The 20,366-nt window shown below is 37.7% G+C and overlaps 1 protein-coding gene across 9 annotated transcripts in view; it reads left to right on the top strand.

Moving 5' to 3' along the window:
• The window catches only part of DIAPH2 (diaphanous related formin 2), a 916,386-nt gene that overhangs the window by 725,823 nt on the left and 170,197 nt on the right, over positions 1-20,366 (top strand). The window lies entirely within an intron of this gene.

The raw sequence follows: 20,366 nt of genomic DNA on the forward strand, positions 1-20,366 counted from the left end.
TGAGAGAAGCAAAATTTGCACCATTTTGTTCCTGGAATAAAATGAATGTTTTGACTTGAATAAAAGTGAGAATCTTTTAACAAAAAGCCACTTCTAAAAAAGACCATTCCTGTAAGTGACCTCTTATTCATTTCTAGATGCCTGTCTTCTTCTATCAATTCCAGCATGATCTTTGTAGCAAATAAAAAAGGGAGCTTTTCCCATGAGAACTTCTGTCAAGAAACAATCTTCTCCAACCCTCTTCTGATATGAAGAAATAGTTCTTATCTCTCTTAAAGTAGGTTTGAATCTTTTTCTCTGATGAATACTTTACATACTCTAAGCAAACAGCTTCAAATTTCTTACAGATTTTGCCAATGAGATTCCCATTTCTCTCTTTTAATCCCTAATGACTAAAGATATCGCATCTAGGGATAGTTTACACCACATTCTCTCGAAGTAGTGTGATAGGACTTAGAGGATTTCATTTTGCAGCGTATCTTTGGGTCTGTTTGCACTTGATGTGGAGTTTGCTTTGAGTAATATCAGTCCTTTGAATTTGTTTTATGTGATTTGGTTTTCATAAAACATTAGGATACTCTCTAGATTATCCAGTCCAGTTCCCTGCCTCTATGTGTACCTGAATGTAACTCTGTAAGACAAATAGTTAAACAGTAACTTTCTATATGTCCCAGGAGAAGAAAAGTATGATGATACAGATAATCTTTACATAGTGAGGGATGTCCAGGGAAATACCAACGGTACTTGTATCCTGACAAGTTCCATTATTGAATGTAATCATTATTCTTTTTTTAATTGCAATTATTTGACGTGTCTTATTCCTTTACTTCAGTGAAAGTGTTTTATTTCTCAACCTAACCTTGTTTGTATTCTTTGCAGAGAAAATCGTAAGCAGACTTTTCTACCCAGTATACTCCACTGTGTAAAACTCTTGAAAAGTTTCTCATCACATTTGTCAGCTCTCTCTGATACATAGACAGACCTGAGTTAATGATTGTTATTGTTTACATTTATTTTTTCTTTAATGAAAAACTATTGAATTATTCAGTTTTTCTTAAAAGTTCAATGATGTTTATATTTCAGATGCTCTTTAGTATTCAATATAGCCACAGCATACTCCAAGTCTCCCTCACTGGTCACTGGTTCTAATATTTATTAGAATAATTTTATTTACCGTATGTTTGTGTCATATTGGAAATGTTAGGGGGAAAATTGAATTTTGAATGTAAAAGGTCCTTTCTTCTTTTATCAAAAGGAAAAAATGCATTCTCTGACATTAATAAAAGTCACACTGACGTTCTCTTACAAGAAACTCACTAAAATGACAAAGAGCATGAAAAATGTAATTAGGTGTTTGGTTGAGCTGAGTTGGTTGTTTTGTTCTCCTACCTGATAAATTCTAATACACAGAAATAAAATTCCAATTAATGAGAAAGTGCAGACATGGCAGATATATCAATATTCTAGATAATATTGAAGCAATTGTCACTATTTCCTGTGCTTATGACAGAAAAAAATAAATTTGACTTTTTTGCAAATCTTGCTGAGTTTTTCTCTGAAAAGCACTATAATGAGTGGATTTATTTATTCAATTCTCAGTTACTGGCTGAATCAAGGTTTTGGAAAAATAAACATGTATTCTCTATCTCTAAGTATATTAACTAATCTGTAAAGGCTTGACATTCATTAATGCTTGCTGAGGGAAAAAATGAGTTCTTGAGATTGTGTTTTGCTCAGTACTGCATAACTTACTTTCACAAACTCTGTTTAAGCTTTGATTTCTAAATCTCTCCCCAGTGAAATCATATCTCAAAGATGTTTCATTAAAATGACAAGATAAGCTGCCTCGCATCCCTGTGCTGGAGTGGGGGCAAGGGACAGAGTTCTGGGAGATCTTGCAAAACCGTTCCTAAGCTTTAGTGAAAGAAGTGCAAATTATTGACTTCAGTGGAAAATTGACAACATCTTCACAGTGAAGACAGTAGCCAAAAGGGTGGGCCAGCTGTGTGCCGAGCCTCTGCTGGTCTTGATCTTGTTCTCACAGTTTTGTTGATGACTCATACAGAGTTAGAACATGGAGGTTCGAGTCGTGGAATATGGGAACCATTAGAAAATCCATGCTTTTCAAGTAATGCATTTTAGAAAAGATTTTGAAATGCATCTTTTCATTGTCGTAACCTGCATTATACCGTCTTCCACTTTTCCTTCTCTACCCCTTTTCTGTTTGGAAATATTTTCTCAGAGCATTGGTCAGTAGTTCACATGGCTTAATTACATCTCTAAATATTAGTTCAAACCGTTTGAAATTATTGCTATTTGAACATTTTTTGCCTATAAAAGGACATAATTCTCAGATAGAAAGGTAATATCCTAGTATTAACCACTTTTTGTCGTGGATATAACTCAAATTCTACCTTAGTTGATCATTTACTGGCTGTTTGACATTTACTGGCTGTGAAATAATTTTCTCAAAGATTGTTGGCATTTAAAGAGAACTCTTAAATAGGAAAACCCTCTCTCTGTGCATTCAGGGCCACCCTGGAAAACAAGCCTTAATGAAGTCATCTGATCGGTAGCCTGATCTCCTGTGGATATAGTTCTCCTGTTTGCATTGTATATTTTCAGGGGAAAAATGCAGTTGTAGTTGGTTAATTTATCAGTCTTTATTCTTGTTCCAAATGAAGCAAAATGCCATGGCCATTCTAATTAGATCAAGAGGCACTGTGATGTCTTGGATATAGCTGGGTGTTAACAGGGTTTTCTCAGCTACCACTTTTCAAATCGTCTTTTAAAAGTGGATGATTAATCCATCTAGCACATGTTGATTTCTCCCGGTTTGACTCTGAGGTGGAAGTGACATCTTCCTCACTTTACTACCCAATTCAGGGTGTACCTTAAAATAGCTTCCTCTAAACTGGATATAAAGATGTCTGCAATGTATAGATTCTCTAAATATCCTTTTCTTTCTTTGTTCAAGACAGTGCTAATGTGAGTGCTTAGTTACTAAAACAAATACAATGACATTTTTAAAGCCTCACACAGTTGGATAATCGCTTTAAAGAAATCATAGTACATTTTTTTACTTCCTTTTCCTGAAATAGAAATTGTAGTCCTATTGAAGACCCAGGATTCCATACATCCAAAGAGTATAAGTAGTGTATTCCTTTTAAAGGATGGGGATAAATTTCCCCTATACTAAAAATCACTAGCTGCTGTAGAAGTGCTGAGTGAAAAATGGTGATTATCATTTCTTTGTGGACTGCAATTTCCCCCTGTTGATATAGGCTATAAATAGGAAATACACAGTCTTGAATGAAATCAGATAGTATGCAAAGATTTCACTGATGAGTTTACGTGAGCAACTCATAAAAAGAACAAAATATTTCCTGGTCCTAAATCTTTGCCAAGGAACCTTCAGTAACCTCCTCGCTTTCTACCCTTTTGTCAAATACCACTTTTTAACTCCATTTTTTGGAGAGTAACAGATATTTGTTTTCAATATTTTTTTACATAAAAAAGCAAAAATAAGAATATTAAAAATTATGACTGTTAAGTGAATAAGCCAAATAAACATAGTCTTTAATATTTTTTATTTAACACAATAAGCACTTCCTCCCTTTCTGACATATATCTGAGATAATTTATCAGCATTTGGACTATACAAAAATAAATTGCTTTTCTAAACAGTAGAACCTTGGCTTCTGTAAATACTTGATCCATGCCCGAAGTATAATATAAAAGTAGGCTTTTCTATTAATTATTGTTTGAAGAACCAAAAATCTATAGTATTTTACTGTGTTCATCAGATATATTACATATCAAACAGGTAAAGATTTTCAAAGAATATTTCATTTTTATTTTATTAGCAAAGAGTTCTCTTTATTATTATTATTACTGGTCATGAATCCTCTTAATCTTCAAAGTAGCCCACATAGAGGAAAGAAACACACACACACAATTTGCCTATTTGGAAGATGCCTTAAAGTTCTCTGTTTTACATGGTTCTGTCTGTTGAGTAAGCGCCCAGTGGTTATGCATTGATAGTTTGAAAGAGTTAATTGGAAACCACATACGAATTTACTGAAAGCATGATTGAAGCAATGATGATAAACTGTATCTAAGTTTGCCCTGCTTTCCTCTCTGGAGCCTACTGTTCCAAGAAGAGACACAGTTGAAAACAAATTTGAAATTGCAAATCTTTTCTAGTTAATCCCAAGCAAGAAATTAAGTGCCTATTTGTAAGTCTGGCTCTGACCATAATTCTATCCATTTTACTAAAATATAACAATATTTACAGACAGTAGTGACACAACAGTAACTAGATGGTAACATAATAACTTCGTAAAATAGCATATGGTATACATTATGGAAGTTTTTGAATTAAAAACATCAAAGAACTGCAAAGATCAAGTAGACACATCAACTTAAAGCACTTAAGAAGTTAAGCTCCAAGGAATGACAGTATCTTAATGCCAGTATTTTCTCTGGTTTTACCAGCTTTTGGGAGGTTAAGAATAATTTTTGGGCTGGGCACGGTGGCTCATTCCTACAATCCCAGCACTTTGGGAGGCCGAGGCGGGTGGATCATGAGGTCAGGAGATTGAGACCGTCCTGGCCAACATGGTGAAACCCCGTCTCTACTAAAAATACAAAAAAAATTAGCTGGCGTCGTAGTGCACGCCTGTAGTCCCAGCTACTCGGGAGGCTGAGGCAGGAGAATTCCTTGAACCCAGGAAGCAGAGATTGCAGTAAGCCGAGAATGTGCCACTGCACTATAGCCTGGGTAACCGTGCAAGACTCCATCTCAAAAAAAAAAAAAAAAAAAGTAATTTTTACCCATGACTTTATTTTAAAAGAACCACATAATGTTCAAAAATTGATATAATTATATCTCTGAGGTATTGGTGCCTAATTTTGTGATTCTATACCACATTCTTCTCTGTGATCAACTCTCATGTAATTCCATGGCATCCATATTATTTACTTAGTAATCTGTAATTATAGACTTCCTCTAATGAAGCACCCTGTTCTTTATTGCCCTATGATCTCAGGAGCTCTGTGGGTTTCAATTTTACAAAATTTGAAATTGGAAAAGCTTTATTTTTCCAGATGAACATTATAAAGTAATGAAGAGGTTAATCAGTGTTGACTTGATTGTTTGAAACATCAAAAGGCAATACCACCCAATATACAATTATCATATTGCTTTTAGTGTGTCTTCTTTTTTTAATTTACAGGTTAGATTCAATTAAATGGTAGTAGCAATATGTTAAATTTACTATGAGTATATGCTTTAGGAAGTTATTTATTTATTTTGAAATTTTTTTTCTATTGGAGAACAACTTCTCTTTTATGTAGTAAAGTATATCATTAAGGTCTATATGAATTTTATTTAATAGAGCAGAGTGTTAATATGTATTTGTAAAAATTGTCAAAATTACCTGAATTTAGATCATTTAAGTTTCCAAAGCACTCCCTCTAGGAATTTGATCCCTTGAATAGATCCAGTGAGCTGAACTATATTTATGTGGTAGTCTTTCTAAAAGCGATATTCATTTAAACTTGCGAGTGTAGAGAATCTAGTATTGTTTTTTATTCTTTTGCTATTTTTTAGAATTTACATGTATCTTTTCTTTCCTAAATTAAGCACATGAGGAAAGATACATAGATGTGAATACTCAGGGTATGTACAACGTGATAAAGAGAAGTAGCCTGACAGGTGGAGTTGAAGAAGCCAAAGAAAAATTTGGGGAAGCAATTTATAAGACCATTGTAGTTTGGATTAGATTTGATGTGCACTGAATCTTAGAAAAGAGGATGATGGGCCAGGCATGGTGGCTCACGCCTGTAATCCCAGCACTTTGGGTGGCCGAGGCGGGCGGATCACGAGGTCAAGAGATCCAGACAATCCTGGTCAACATGGTGAAACCCCATCTCTGTTAAAAATACAAAAATTAGCTGGGCGTGGTGGTGCATGCCTGTAGTCTCAGCTACTCGGGGAGGCTGAGGCAGGAGAATTGCTTGAACACAAGAGGCGGAGGTTGCAGTGAACTAAGATTGCGTCACTGCACTCCAGCCTGGTGACAGAGCAAGACTCTGTCTCAAAAAAAAAAAAAAAAAAGAGGATGGTGTGATTAAAGTTACAGTTTAGTAATGGGAGAGACTAGAAACAGGGAATTCAAGTTAATCCACATAGTAGTAATCCAGGTTAAGGGTTGAGTGGTAATGTTGGAGAGGAAACTCTGATTCTGAAATATTTTGCCTGTAAAGAAGTGGTATAGCTGAGTCACTGTTTGAATTTGGAGATGCAGAAAAAAATGTCAAAGACCATTCATGGATTCCAAGCCTGGGGAATAATCAGAAATGAAAAAATTGGGATGAGAAGTCATTAGGGGGTATGGTTGGGTGGGGAATTTGTGGATAATTAAGTAAGCCTTAGACATGCTAAATCTGAGATCATGAGAAATCTTGTAAATAACATTGTTTGAGGGTAGCTGATAATGTAGACCTGAAATGGGACTGAGCATTAATAGTGAAGATGAGAATGAAGGCATTACCACCATGGAAAGGAACTAGAAGCTTTGAAACTGAGATAGCTTACCAGAATCCAAAAAAGCAAAGGCCGCAGACTATCCAGTGACACCTTGGCCCGTTTTCTAAATAATTATCTTTCAGCAGCTTGTTTCAGTTTTATCAACAGACAGCAGTAAGACTGCTGGGAGCAAAAATATATTCTAGTTAATTGAGAAAGAATCCAGAGTCAGACTGGCCCTTTCCTGGAGCAGATTATTGAACTCCCCTTAAGAAATTATTCAGGGATTTAGATCCAGGCTTAATGGTAAATCCTTCCCTCTTCCATCTTGTTACATCAATATAAATTACAATATTGAGTTACGATCATCTATATCAAAAGTATATACCTTCAGCTGTTTTTCTGAAGCTAGTGACAAGAGACAGTCTCTTATACATTGCTGACCATGTTTTGTGCCATGTCATCCTCCACTATTTTCACACTGGACAGGAGATTGATTTAGGACAGCCGTCTATAGGCTGCACCACTTTGTAAAAGATACCCTGTAATATACACCCCTCCCAAAAGGCTATTCTGTACTGGTTGAATCAACTTGCTTGTTTTTCTTGGGGAGTTTGGACTCAAAGACACAAAGGTAGAAAATTAGTTGGTAAATGGCAGAAGAGAAAATTAAAACAGATACTAAGGGTAGATGTGCATGAGTAGAGCTCATGAGTAGGGGAGAATGGACATCAAAATACTAAAGCAGTAACATTAATGAGTCACTAGGACTCTTGTGCCTGGAGGCACAGTTGTGGTTACATCTTGAATGATACTTGGGTTCTTTGTGAGGCCTGACCTTGCAGCTGCTGAAACCTGTTTCCTTTTCCTCTTTACTTCTGTACATATCCTTATACTAACCCCTATCTTTGTTTCTTGCGAGCCATTTAGCATGCTTATCAAAAGGGTTATAGCAATAGCCAATTAAGTAACAGGCACTCCCTCTTTTCCTTCTCCTTCTTCCCTGCCCCAAGCCACTAGTGGATCTAATTCCTCTAAGGAATAAGAGAGGCAGGTGAAGTGAGTGGTGCCACCCATTTGCCCCTTCAGGTACCTGGGTCCAAAAGACAAACCATCAATGGAGGAGGGAAACACTTTGAAGCATATGTAAGATTAATAATTAAACTACAACCAGAAAGTTATGGAATCTTCCCAAGATGTTATTACAGGACTTGAAAGGAAGATTTGACATTGCATGTCTGGGGGCAATGGTGAAGAAAACCAAAAAACAATTTTATGTTCTTACTCTCACTGAGGTGAGACTTCTCAATAAGCTAGTTATTAATAGTTATACATGCTCTTTTCCAAACTATTTTGCTTTTCTTAAAAAAGCAAAATTATATAATACCATCATATAAAAAAAAAGGATGATATGCTCCTCAATTTGAAATGGGTGGTTGTAGTAAGGACACATAAGTTTGCAGCAGTGTGCATTCTCTGGGCATTCAAAAAATAAGGTGATCAGACACACACACACACACACACACACACACACACGTATGCACGCACGGGATTTATTGTACTTTAAAAATAACACCAGATCACCTGAGATCAGGAGTTCAAGACCAACTCGGCCAACATGGTGAAACCCCATCTCTGCTAAAAATACAAAAATTGGCTGGGCATGGTGTCACACACTTGTAATCCCAGCTACTTGGGAGGCTGAGGCAGGAGAATTGCTTGAACCCGGGAGGCGGAGGCTGCAATGAGCAGAGATTGCACCACTGCACTCTAGCCTGGGTGACAGAGCAAGACTCTGTCTCAAATAAATACATTTAAATATAAATAAGAAACAGTTAAGTTCCAGTGCAAAAAACAGCATGAATTTGTTACAGTAGCCCCCACTGATCTGAGAAGCATATACTCTAGGACCTCCCTGTGGATGCCTGAACCCTATATACAATGTTTTTTTTTTTTTTCCCCATACATACATACCTATGATAAAGTTTAATTCATAAATTAGGCACAGTAAGTGATTAACAACAACAATAATAAGATAGAACAATTCAGTAAAATGGGGATCACTTGAAAACAAGGACAGTGATACCACAACAGTTGTCTGATCACTGAGATGGCTGCTAAATGACTTGTGGGCAAGGAGCATCTACAGCATGGAGACACTGAACAAAGGGTGCATGCTACTGAGAAAGGCATGCAATTTAAAATGCATAAATTGTTTGTTTCTGGAACTTTCCATGGAATTTTTTCAGACCATAATTGACCATGGGTAGCTGAAGCCATGGAAATGGAAACTGCGGATAGGTGAGGACTACTGTTATGCAAGAAGTTGGCAGGGGAATGGATTCATCACTTAATTTGATAAAAAAAGAACCCTAGGATTCAAAAGTTAGATTACCAAATGATGAATTGTCAACTCGTTCCCTGCACTCCAAGTATCAGCAAATTAAGAGCACCAGTTCCCTCATTTGCCACATTTTTATACTCAGTGATGGGCTGCCATTACTGTTCTCATGTTTCACTTTTGTTGCAGTTACCTGACTGCACTGTCATGAGGACAGTTCTTGAAAAGTCACTTCATCCCACGCTTGCCTCGTGCTTGGTCTTGGCACTGAGGAAGACACAGGCACACATTTGACCTCATGATGGTGCTCTGGAAGCCAAGATGATTCCTTTCCCTCTCCGCTCCCATACTAGGCTTGTGTTTGTGTTTCTTATGAAGATGGTTAGGTATATTTTATGGTGTTATATTCTGAGATGGCAGTCCAGTTCAAGTCCATAGGTAAGGAGCTGGGTCTTTGTAGAGAAGCTGAATTCATTGTTATTCAGAGGCAGAGTCTCAGACAGCAAAGCAAAACTTGAAAAGCTGATTTCTCCATGGCTTTTGAAAAACCTCTCTTCTCTTTTTTTGACTGTTCTTTTGGAACTGGACTTTACGGACTCTAAAATGTAAATTCAGAAGTAAATGTGTAATCGTTGCTTCACTTTCCTGTGTCATTCTTGGCTTTGGCCCTCTAAATGGAAGCATTTCAATTGCGAGGAGACTTATATTGAATGCTGATGTTCTTTCCCGCCTTCCACCTGTGATGAGGCCTTGTTTTACTGATGTGGCTGGCCCTTGCCAAGGTCCTTCAGCACCTCAAAAGCAGATTCTGAGATCCACACGTCTGTACCTAGCGTGACTTTTTTATTTTTAAAGACACAGTGTCTCAGTTGCTCACACTGGCCTTGAACTCTTGAGCTCAAGAGATCTTCCCACTTCAGCCTCCTGAATAGTGGAGGCTACAGGTGGGCACCATCACACCCAGCAGTTAGCATGGCTTTGTCATTGAAAGTATATGCTCTAGAGCAGGGGTTGGCAGACTTTTTCTGTAAAGGGCCACATACTAAATATTTTAGGCTTTGTGGGCCATAAGGTCTCTACTGCAATGACTCCATTCTGCTATTGTGACATTAACACAGCTATAAACAAAACATAATGAATGATCTTGGCTGTGTTTCCATAAACTGAGGGACTAAAATTTGGATTTTGTGAAATTGTTATGTAGCACAAAATATTATTCTATTTAAAATGTGAAAATCATCCTTGGCACATGGGCTGTTAAAAAACAGCCAGTAGGCTGGATTTAATGATGAGAGATGTAGTTCGACTTCCTCTGCTCAAGGCATCTCGGGGTCCTAATGCTGGTTCTGTCAAACTTCACAACTATGTGACCTTGAACAAGTTAAGTTAATTTCACACAAATTACCCTCAGCTTCTTTACCTTGCCAATAAAATAGTTTGGTGTGGGGATTTCAATATAAATCTCTTAGAACACTGCCTGACATATAGTAAGCATTCAATAAATGATAGATATTATTAATATTCCTAAGGGGAGGAAGGCAGCAAATCACACTGCCACGTGTGTACATATGCAACAATCTTGCGTGTTCTTCACATGTACCCCAAAACCTAAAATGCAATAAAAAATAAAATAATAAAACAAACAAACAAACAAAGATTTTAGCATAATTTTAATGAAACCTATCCTTTTTATTGGAAAATAAAAAATAGATAACCTATAAAACGAAATATTCCTATTGCCAAAAACATCTTTGTTTTATCTTTTCAGATATTAAACTCAGATCACTTTGGTACACGGTTTTGAATTGAGTTAGATTTGTTCTTTTTCCAAGTTTGTTTTTTGCTTACTCTTCCCTTCACAAGCATTTCATGCCCTTAGTAAATGATTGATTCTGATAAGACACACAGAGTATTTCAAAGGTCTCTTTGAAATATTAATTATTTAAAATATCGAATGTGAGATTTTTTTTTTCCAGAGGCATCAACAGTGGTTTTTCTGGTAAGCGTTAAAATTCAGGTTTATTGGGTGTTTGTTTATTTATAGAATGTGTAATTTTCTTCTCTCAATCTTCTAGCATATAGGTACCTGGGAACAAATGAATAAGCATAAACATTTTTTTAATCACTATTTACTATCAAACTCTCTTACCTTATACAAAGTGTCAAAAGGTGCCCTTGGCTGAAAAGTTTCTTCACTGAAAGTCTACCATTAGAAATAACAAGCTTCTCTTTAAGATATATATATAGATTAGGGAAAGTTAACTCACCAATTCAGTTCCCCTAACAAACTTTTAGGTAACACCTACCATGTAGATATTTTGGGGAGAAATCACTTCATCCATCCTTCATCATTTATCGGTTTGGGGCATAATATACACTTATGACCCCTAATATAGTATTTATTCCATGACAAAATGTACCTAAAACATTAATTTTAAAGGTATTTAGGAAAAGGAGTAGTCACTATGAAGTTTATCTGGAATTTGATGATTTACCTCACTATAGGAAACTGTTAATTACCTGTTCAGCCAAGGAGATGAGATAATAGAATGAATGAACTCTCTAACCAACATTTTCCCCTATGGTTTTAACTTTAATTGCTCTGAGAATAATTTTCTTTTTGGTGGATACCACTGTGCAAGGCCTCAACCTGGGAATGCAATGTTTTTCTGTTTTGTTTTACAAACTTTCAACTACCGTATAATGTAATTACTATACTGCCCCTAGCTCATCCTGTGGATTCTGGTAATTTCTTCTAAGCTCCTGTGTCCTCTTTTCCCATCTTGAAAGTTTTCTTCTTTTGAATAAGAGCATCTGCCTTCATTATTTTCCATAGAACTTTATACTTTCTATTTATGCCCTCTTCTAATCTCTTTGGAATATCTTGAGTTTCTTAAACACTTACTGGCTGTAAATAACTTCATAGACTATTATCTTAGTTACCATCTGTTGATTTTTCCAAGTCACCATTAACTCCATCCTTCACTCACTTCCAATTAAACCACAAACTAACAAAAACCTCCCGTGGGCTAGAGGCTTTCTAGGTGCTTGTGGACTGAAACACAAGTTGCTCAGGCTTTTATTAGGACTATTGACATGGTGCTTTGCCAAATGGTTTGATTTCTTTTATTTCTGACTCATTTATGGTTTTGCTATTACTCTTGCCAATAGATATTAAGGTCTTGCAGGAAAGTGTGTTATTTTCACCATATTGTGGTAACCTTTTACTTGGTCTTTATTATCTTCTATTGTTTCATGTTAAATTCTAAGAGTTATTTGTCAGCCCTGGGCCTTCGTGTTTGTTAGATCCCAGAGAAGGGGTTTTTCTTTTCCTTTTCTTTAATAAATGAGCAGTCTTCCAGTTTTGTGTTATCTACAGATCTGTATATCTTGCAGCACGTTCTTAATCTGGACCACGGTAGATACCATGAAAACGACTGAACCTAGCACTGTTTTCTCTTGCACTCCACTTGTCATTGCCTTCTTATGCTGTCAACTTCCATTTACTACTGCTGATGACCTTGCTCACAAAACAATTTTACATTTCTATTTATTATTTTACCAATAATGCCCAAATTGACCATCCGACTTTGTGTAGAGTTTTATGCAGAATAATTTTTGTCACTGCAAATTAAATTTTGTCATATTATTGATTTCTGTCCCAATCTGGTCCATTTTGCATACTACTATGAGGCTGATCTTAAATGCCACCTTTGTCGCATCACTGTCCTATTGAAGATCAATCAGTGGCTTTTTAGAGTCCATTGAAGCACATTCAAGTTTCTTAAAATGATATCCAAGCCCCTTTAGAACTTTGCTCTGATCTTACCTATCCAACTATAACTCGTGTATCTTTCAACTCTATTTCTGTCTTCATGCTTTATTATGGATACCATCCATATTTTATTTCAGGTGGTTATGCTGATTCAAAATGGCCTCAACTCTTTTTACACCCTTAAAATTATGTGATATAAGCAGATAAAACTGGTCAGGCATGGTGGGTCACGCCTGTAATCCCAGCACTTTGGGAGGCCGAGGTGGGCGGATCGCCTGAGGTCAGGAGTTCAAAACCAGCCTGACAAACATGGTGAATCCCCATCTCTACTAAAAATACAAACATTAGCCGGGCGTGGTGGTGGGTGCCTGTAATCTCAGCTACTTGGGAAGCTGGGCAAGAGAATCACTTAAACCCGGGAGGTGGAGGCTGCAGTGAGCCGAGATCGCACCATTGCACTCCAGCCTGGGTGACAGAGCAAGATTCCATCTCAAAAAAATAGATAGATAGATAGATAGATAGATAGGTAGATACATAGATAGATAGATAGATAGAATTAATATATGATGATTGATATTCAGACATGTTTTCTCTGAGTGGTAGGGGCAAAAGAATTTTCTGGAGAGATGAAGTGTTCAATATCATGATGTGGTGGTAGTTCCATGGATGTATGCATTTTTCAAGACTTTAAACTGTACAATTAGTATCTTTCCATTTCAACATTTGTAAACTTACATACGCACACATAGTGCACATTAAGGTGCACTAGCAGTTCAGATATTTTAGATTTTATTATCTGTGAACAAGTATGGTCTTTTTTTTTTTTTAAAATCTATTTGTGTCTTTTAAAAGAAATTATAATACCTAAAGTGCTCTAGAAATGTAATGATTTCAGAGGCTTAAGTCTCATTTCTCCTATGAAATCTTCCCCAACTCTTTGAGCCCACAGAAAGCATAGTTTTATTTTTAAAAATCATTTCATATGTGCAAGTATTATCTCACATGGAAGGGTCCTACTTTCAGTAAGAAGCCTTTTGCTTCTATAGGATCATTTAACAGTGATTGGTTCGTAACAACTTTTTCAGCTTTGAGCAGCTCAACTTTTGCAGAAAGCCTTAATTATACAATCGAGAATTCAAGGAGGCTATAACAGTGAATTAAAACCATTATGCCCAGGTTGTTAAGATTTTAGGAAATGATTTTTATAGTATTGGCTTTACTTTAGTAATTTTTAAGGTGTGATAAACTGGAATAGGGTCTTGGGGAATGAGAGAGTCCAGGGCACTTGGTGCTTGAGTTCCTGGAGGAGTAAGGGCTATTCTAATTAATAGTGTTTGATAAAAAGGAAAGAGAGGCCAGGTGCGATGGCTCACACCTGTAATCCCAGCACTTTGGGAAGCTGAGGCGAGTGGATCACAAGGTCAAGAGATCAAGACCATCCAGGCCAACATGGTGAAACCCCGTCTCTACCAAAAAGTACAAAAAATTAGCTGGGCATGGTGGCGCACGCCTGTAGTTCCAGCTACTCGGGAGGCTGAGGCAGAAGAATTTCTTAAACCCGGGAGGCGGAGGTTGCAGTGAGCCGAGATCATGCCACTGCACTCCAGCCTGATGCCTGGTGACAGAGTGAGACTCTGTCTCAAAAAAAAAAAAAGGAAGGAGAGCTCAGAGTAGTTTTAAAAGCTATGAAGGGTCAGAGATTTTGCCCTACTTGCATGCCAACAATTTAGCCTGCTGCAGTTTCAGTGAAGCTGGCAGAATACACAAGACTCTGGGGTTAGAGACACGTAACACTGTTATTCATGGCACAGTAAGCAGTATGAGCTTGGCATTTACATTGTTTTCCTCTGCCCTCCAACTTCAAGAGTTGGAAAGCAAACCTAGACCAGAGTTGCGAAGGCAGTCCTAGGTGGATGCTGCACTCACGGTGGGTTTGTGCCATTGCTGAGGAATCCCATGCTTAGGGAACCCAAATCTTCTGTAATGGACTGAACACAAACCTGCCTGACATTTGCCCTAGAGGGAGATATAATCGGTCTGCAAAGCAAACGAACCTGCCGTCTTCTCTAGAGGAAGACACTGTATCTTCCAACGTTGTTTTCTATAAAAACATCCTTGAAAAGATAATACAGGAAAAGGCCATCAGTGCCTCTGTTCACAAACTGTGCAGAAATTTGAGAAACCCATAGAGAATTGTCTGTAAGTAAGTATATGCTAGCCAATAGGGAATAAGCTTGCACAAAGGCATAGCAGAGGTAATTAATTTACCCAGTGCTAATTGTAATCTGTATCATCTCCAAACTCTTTTGGGAAATATTAAGACAACACAAGTAAATGCTGACACTGAAAATTGAGATCAGCAGGCATTCGGCATCTACTAGATGACAAATACTGTGGGAAACATGAAAAAGAAGGTACACCTCATGCCTTTTATTTGATCTGATGATAAGCAGCTCACACAAAGCCCACAGACTGCATGCAGCCCACCTAACACCTTAGTAATATCTGTGACTTTTAGGCTGATTAGAAAGTTACTTCTGAAGTGTTACCTCTCAGTTATGCCCATATGTTATCATTTTAGTGGCTAAAAGTATTACAGAATTTTCAGTTGACATTCTTTCACTCAGTTAAATGGTATTGTATGTTGTAAAAAGCACGTTTTGCATATGTGTTCAATGAAGTTTTTGTCTTTTTGAATGAAATAAACACATACACAATCTTTTTTTCTTGAGTTTAAACTCATAGATCAAAAAAAAACTACTCCATACTAATGACATCTAAGTAAGACTTAATGGTTCTATGAACTTGGAAATTCTAGGTTAACTGTCAACCTCAAAATCAATCCCATACCAAATTTCACTGAAATCCACTCAAAATGAAGAATAACTTGTTTTAAAGGATCGTGTTGACTTCCATTTTGTTTTAGGAAAACTAACTGAAATATAACCAATCCCATTATTATACTCATAAAATCTTGATTCAGTAACGTTAGACATTTTATGAAAAATACTCAGCTTTTTTGAAAGTTATCGTGGAGCAAAAGAAAAAGTAATGGGAGACTGAAGTGTACATTCCTTTCCTTTAATACATCAGTGATATTTACAAAGATTCTTTTCGTTGTTTTTTTTAGCAGAACTATCTAGCATATGCATTCTCAGAAGGGACAATATTTCCCCCAAAAGGGATGAATACTGATTCTTGGGAATGTGGGTAGAAAAAAATACCTTAGATATTGCAATGGTTTGTAGCCTTCTGAAGGACCACAGTACATAAAGAGATGTGTAAGATATCTATGGCATTAAATTTTAACAGTAGAGGACACAAGAAAAAAAAAGACTCCTAGTGGGAGGAAGACAATAATGAAAAAAGATTGAGAAATGCTGTCTAGGCTAATATTTTGACAAGTACAGTGAGGTGGCAACTACTACATTAAGCAAAAGTATTTATTTTTAATTCTTCTTGACTTTATTTATTTTGAAACAGGGTCTCACTCTGTCACCCAGGCTGGAGTGCAGTGGCATGCTCATGGCTCACTGCAACCCCAACCTCCCAGGCTCAAGTGACCCTCCCACCCCAGCCTACTGAGTAGCTGGGACTACAGGTGCATGCCACCACACTCAGCTATTTTTTTTTTTTTTTGTAGAGATGGGGTTTCTCCTTGTTGTCCCGGCCAGTCTCAAACTCCTGAGCCTAAGTGATCCTCCCACCTCAGCCTCCCAAAGTGCTGGGATTACAGGCGTGAGCTACCATGCCCAGCCTCCTCTCAACTTTTTGTCATATTTGTGTTTCCATCTTTTTGTCTAATTACAATATAATTGTATTAAATAATTTTAATAAAACAATATAGTGTTATACATTTTTAATGTTTGTATATTAGGTAAATCATAAATGTATTTTTTCAGTCGTTTACAGATATTTACTTTTCTGCGTAGTCTTTATAATTATTTTTGTCATGATACATCAAATTCACTTGTGCTGTTGTTCTCACCTTCTTGTACTTCTATATCTCTGAAAATTCCTTTCCTGTCTTCTTTGCAATTCTGCTTCTCCTGACTGCCTGTTAAAAGTTGGGTTTCTCTGATTCTGGGGAAGGGATTAGGAAGACATTAGTCAAAAGACACAAAATTTCAGTTGGACAAGAGGAAAAACTCAAGAGATATATTGTACATCATGGTAACTGTAGTTAATAGCAATATACTGTGTATTTGAAAATCGCTCAGATTTTAAGTGTTCTGACTACTAAAAAATGGTGATATAATACATATGTTAAATAACTTGATTTAGTCATTCCACAATGTTTACATATATTAAAACATGGCATGGTGCGGTGGCTCACGCCTGTAATCTCAGCACTTTGGGAGGCCGAGATTGGAGGATCTCTTGAGGTCAGGAGTTCAAGACCAGCCTGGCCCACATGGTGAAACTTCCTTTCTACTAAAAATACAAAAATAAAATTAGCCAGGGATGGTGGCACACACTTGTAATCCCAGCTACTTGGGAGGCTGAAGCAGGAGAATCACTTGAACTCAGGAGGTGTAGGTTTTAGTGAGCCACAATCACAAGCACCGCATTCCAACCTGGGCAACACAGCGAGACTCTGTCTCAAAAAAATAAAATAAAAATCATATCATATACTGGGTGTGTGTGGGTATATATGCATAATTTTTACTTCTCAATTGAAAATTCTTAATTTTTCTTTTAAATTTTGGGGTTTTCTGGAATTATATCCTCTCTTCTCTCCTTCTTCTAATACACTTTTTCAGGGTAGGTAATCTCATCCACCATCTGATGACCAAATCAGATGGTGGATGAGAATCTTAGGTCCAGCCCAAAGTTCACTCTTGAATTTCAGACCCGTATTTCCAACTTCTTTTTTGTTATTTCTACTTATATATTCCTTAGGTATATAAAATGGATCACATTTTCTCATACTTGTTTGTCTCTGGTCATCTAAACTCCTCTCCTTAATCTCACCCTCCTTCTCCTGCCCACCAAGTCCTACTGACTGTATTAATGCCTTCAAAATGTCCATCCTCTCCATTCACTTTGCTCTCTGGTTAGTTCAGGGAATGTGTTATTTAGACAGTTACGCTGTTCATCTAAAAATTTCCCTGTCTTTTTTTTTTTTTTTTTTTGAAATGCAGTCTCACTCTGTCACCCAGGCTGGAGTGCAGTGGCGTGACCTCGACTCACAGCAACTTCTTCCGCTTCCTGGGTTCATGTGATTCTCCTGCCTCAACCATTTGAGTAGCTGGGATTACAGGTGCCCACCACCACAGCCGGCTAATTTTTCTTATTTTTAGTAGAGACGGGGTTTCACCATGTTTGTCAGGCTGGTCTTGAACTCCTGATCTCAAGTGATCCTCCTGCCTCTGCCTTCCAAAGTGCTGGAATTACAGGCGTGAGCCACTGCGCCCGGCCAAAATTTCCCTGCCTATTGTCTAGCCATCCTCTGAGTCATTCTCCCCAGTGTTGTCCAACAAGTCTTTTAAAAGTATAAATCTGATCAAGTCACTTCCAATTGTTTATAGTTGATATGCCCAGTACAGTAGCCACAATCTGCATGTGGCTATTGAGTGCCTGAAATGTAGCTAATCTGAATTGATGTGTGCAGAAGTAAATAGGTACTAGATTTTTAAGAGTTAGTCTAATAAGAAGAAGGTAAAATACATCATTTAAAAAATACATTTGGTTGAATGTTTACTTAATGTATTAAAAATCAATTTGGCCGGGCACTATGGCACAAACCTATAATCCCAGCACTTTGGGAGGCCGAGGCAGGTGGATCGCTTGAGCCCAGGAATTTGAGACCAGCCTGGACAACATGGTGAAACCCAGTTTCTACAAAAAAATATAAAAATTATCCAGGCATGGTGGAACACACCTATAATCCCAGCTACTCAGGAGGCTGAGGCAAGAGAATCGCTTGAACCCGGAAGGTGGAGGTTGCAGTGAGCCAAGATCGCACCACTGCACTCCAGCCTGGGTGACAGAGTGAGACACCAGCAAAAAAAAAAAAAAAAAAAAAAAAAAAATTCACCTTTTTAAATTTTTTAATATTGCTACTAGAATGTTTAGCATTATTTATATGGTTCACCATTATGTCCTGCATTTTATACCTATTGAGTACTGCCAGCTTGTAGAATAGGGTTCGTGTTCCATATCATAGAATTTACATCTTTCATCATCTGGCTACCAATGCCTGGTTCATTTCAACTTCTGCCAGCTTTTGAGCAAAAACAGCTGGGCTTGGTATCAGACTCATCTGAATTCATACCTGGGCCTATCCACCCCAGTTGAAAACATATAGTACTTATCTCAGCGTGTTGTGAGAATTAAAAATGTAACAACTGTAAAGTGTCTACTGTATATAATTTAATTCTCCCAGGTACATTCTAGCCATACCAAACTACCTTCAGTTCTTCTCTTCTTTCTGTTGAAAAGAGCATGGATTATTCAAACTTGTCTGTGACCTTAATGAATGTTTTTGTTTTTTTTTTTGTTGGCGGGAGATGGAACCTCACTCTGTCACCCAGGCTGGAGAGCAGTGGCGCAATCTCGGCCCACTGTAACCTCTGCCTTGCGGGTTTAAGTTCAATTGATTCTCCTGCCTCAGCTTCCCAAGTAGCTGGGATTACAGATGCCCACCACCACGCCTGGCCAATTTTTTGTGTTTCTAGTAGAAACAGGGTTTCACCATGTTGGCCAAGGCTGGTCCCGAACTCCTGACCTCAAGTGATCCACCCCCCTCAGCCTCCCACAGTGCTGGGACTACAGGCATGAACCACCATGCCTGGCCTCTTAATGAATGTTAAAAGTACACAAGCCTCTTTCCATATTTGCTCAATGGGCTCTTCTTCATTTTTCCTGTTTTCACCAAATAGTAGACCTGAGAACCTCAGTGTTTCTCATTTTGTTTTTCACTCAGTACCCCATCCTAGAGAGTTTATTTTAAAAGAATAAATGGTGGCCGGGCACGGTGGCTTATGCCTGTAATCCCAGCACTTTTCGGAGGCTGAGACCGGTGGATCACCTGAGGTCAGCAGATCACCTGAGGTTGGGAGTTTGAGACCAGCCTGACCAACATGTCTCTACTGAAGAAAAAAAAAATACAAAAAATTAGCCAGGCTATGTGGTAGCGCATGCCTGTAATCCCAGCTGCTCGGGAGGCTGAGACAGGAGAATGAATTGAACCTGGGACGCAGACGGAGGTTGTGGTGAGCCAAGATTTCGCCGTTGCACTCTAGCCTGGGCAACAAGAGTGAAAACCTGTCTCAAAATGCAATAAAATATATATATATTTTAAAAAGAATAAATTATTATAATGTAGAAGTCTCAAATGAAATGCAGAACATAATCAAAAAAGATGTTTAGCTTGCTCAGTCCCATAAGAAAATGTGTTTTCATTTGTGATTTCTTACCCCATAGTTAATTCTTTAAACAAAGTAGGATTTAGATTTATCTTTGGAATAGCATCAGAAACGGCGTCTTCTGCCTCTTTCTTCCTTCTTCTCTTAACCCTCTTGCCTGCAAATGTCATCCATCTCAGACTCACACATTTAGCTACCGTCAAAGAAGCCACCTACTTAGGGTCCTTTCATCAGCTAGGCCAGTTAGGAAGAGTGGGCTGAGCCCACTGGGGCTTATCCACAGTGTCATAGAGACTTTCTGGCCATTGATGCTTCGATACAAACATTCTAACAAATGTTAAAAGTTGT

The sequence above is a fragment of the Sapajus apella genome, unplaced genomic scaffold, assembly GCF_009761245.1.
Source record: "Sapajus apella isolate SASKATOON/1434 unplaced genomic scaffold, GSC_monkey_1.0 scaffold98, whole genome shotgun sequence".
In the NCBI taxonomy this organism is placed as follows: Eukaryota; Metazoa; Chordata; class Mammalia; order Primates; family Cebidae; genus Sapajus; species Sapajus apella.